The 2,500-nt window shown below is 43.2% G+C and overlaps 1 protein-coding gene across 1 annotated transcript in view; it reads right to left on the reverse strand.

Moving 5' to 3' along the window:
• The window catches only part of LOC143027562 (DE-cadherin-like), a gene marked incomplete at its 5' end in the record, with an annotated part of 100,513 nt that overhangs the window by 79,220 nt on the left and 18,793 nt on the right, over positions 1 to 2,500 (reverse strand).

The raw sequence follows: 2,500 nt of genomic DNA on the forward strand, positions 1-2,500 counted from the left end.
AAGGCAGGGAACAGGATAGAGGAGGGGAAGGGAAGAGAGGAGAAGAGAGGGAAGGGGAAAAGAAGAGGAAAAATATCAAGGTAAGAGGAGGTAAAAAGAGATGATAAAAGGAGAAATTAAGGGAAGAGAGGCAAAGGAGAAGGAAGAAAAGGGAAAGGAGGAGAAAATAAGGGAGGGGAAAGAGGGGAAGGAAGGGGAAGAGGAAGGGATAGTCTCCTCCTGACGCCTTCCCCCTTAGCCCTTCCTTGTCCTCCACTCGATCCTCTCATTGCTTCCCCACAATACTGTCTCTCAGTTCCACTGCCCCCCACCTTCCACGTTCCTCTGACAAGGTAAATCATCCCACTTTATCTCTTGCAAGGTGTGTCTCTCATAAACTCCCACCACACGGGCTCAAACAAAGCCCTTGGGTGTGACTTAAAAAAAAAAAAAAAAAAAAAAAAAAAAAAAATCCCCCTCCCATCCCCGAATTCGGCTCTACTGTCACCGATATTCCAAACGGTATGATACAGACCAACGGTTCTCGTGACCGTTAGCGAGACTTCTCGCTAGTATGCTACTTGCTTTTGGTACTTCGTTTTAGTAGAAACGACTTCGGTGACGATTTTTATTTTTTTTATTTTTTCAAATTTTTTCATATAGTCAGAAGCTGAATGTCAAACTAAGAGAAGTTCAATCTGAAACACAATATCAGATGCATTATTGAGATGTTCTTACGGAAGTCTAGAAGTCTAGAATATTGTAACCGAGGTCGTCTTTACTCAAGGTAGAAAAAGCAAGTAGCATGCTAGCGAGAAATGCCTAGCATCCCGCTACTTTAACGATGTAAAATTCAAACGAGGCGACTTCAGATTTCGGTGACCTGTTTCGGAATTCTGATGCGTAACGATGACCTCGCCACGCGGCAGTCATTGTGGATTGCTATGGCAAGCCAACAAGGCAACCGTCTGGTCCATAACAAAACGCTTCAGGTCCATGACGTTAATAAAGATGACTCTATTTAATGAACCATGCCCTTGGTCCAACTCGCTGGCAGTAGTGCTTGAACTGCCGTCACCTCGACTTCGGCCGCAAATAGCGACGCCCTAACACGCCCGGCCAGCGAGGACCTGAGGAAAAAGGGCGTGTGGCCCCCAGGCAACACGGGGTCTCGACCGACACATACTCCGATCAAGCAGAGGTCCACCTCTTACTAAACTTGTATGGCATCTGTCAGACCGAGGTATCGTTCAAGGTGCCTTCGTCAGCCCTTGAAGTGGAAGACATAAACAGTCTTCTTTCAGTACTAAAGCATCTGGTAAAAACCTTTCCACACTCCCACAGTACACAGAACCCCCATCCATGTTGGAGATATTCTACAGAACCAAAAGAGCGGAGAGAGATGGGGAGACAGGAAAAGATGGAGAGAGATCGAGAGGAAAATATGATATAATATTATATATATATATGTATAATATATATTTATATATAATATATACATGTATATGTTTATATATATATATATATATATATATATATATATGTTCTATTGAAGTCGACAGCAGTTACAGCATTATTCGGTTTGCAGTTTGCTTTTTCAATTTTTCTAACGGTGTTCCGATCTTCGTAGGCGAGGGTACTAAGTAAATTTCTAAAATCAATGATAACTCGAGACGTCTCTCGGCCTTCACTCGGCCATCTTCAGGAGTGTAAGTATAGTTGTGTTAGGTCAATATCCTCCTGCGTAATGTTCAATCCACCGATCCCGAGACACACATCAAACTCACAATTTATTACAAATCCAAACGAACTTCCAACCTAGTAATGAAGAACAGCTGTCTCCCACCAACAAATACATTACAAAAAGCGAACCTAGTATACCAGTATACATGCAATATTCGTGACTGCAGTCGCCTACCTATCAGGTATATAGGTTCACTACCACCAAACTGTCCAAAAGAATCACAGCGCACTTACAGGATGGAGCGATAGGCAGCCTTAAGAACAGGACACAAGGGCAAACACTGAGGAGAAAAATTATGGGAGAAAATATAGTAATCCTACACAGAGAACATGACGCCAGGAGATTACGAATGACGGAAGCTGTGTATATTCACAACTTAAAACCTGCCCTCAACATCCAACAAATGCCCGTTTCCACTCTTCCCTCAGCGAGAAGCTCACAAGCAACACACGGAGCGCCACAAGGACTTAGACAGACAGCACCCCACCGAGCGCCACCTTCCGCACAAAGATCACCTCCCCCAGTGCCAACATAGGCCAAACATAATCACCATTTCAACCTAACACAACTATACTTAGACTCCTGAAGATGGCCGAGTGAAGGCCAAAAGAGGTCTCGAGTTATCATGGATTTTAGAAATTTACTTAGTACCCTCCCCTACGAAGATCGGAACACCGTTAGAAAAATTAAAAAAGCAAACTACAAACTGAATAATGCTGTAACTGCTGTCGACTTCAATAGAACATGTATTCTAAATAGCCTTTATTCCAAATATAC

This window comes from Oratosquilla oratoria, chromosome 8 (assembly GCF_046742065.1).
Source record: "Oratosquilla oratoria isolate Oo_2021 chromosome 8, ASM4674206v1, whole genome shotgun sequence".
NCBI lineage: Eukaryota > Metazoa > Arthropoda > Malacostraca > Stomatopoda > Squillidae > Oratosquilla > Oratosquilla oratoria.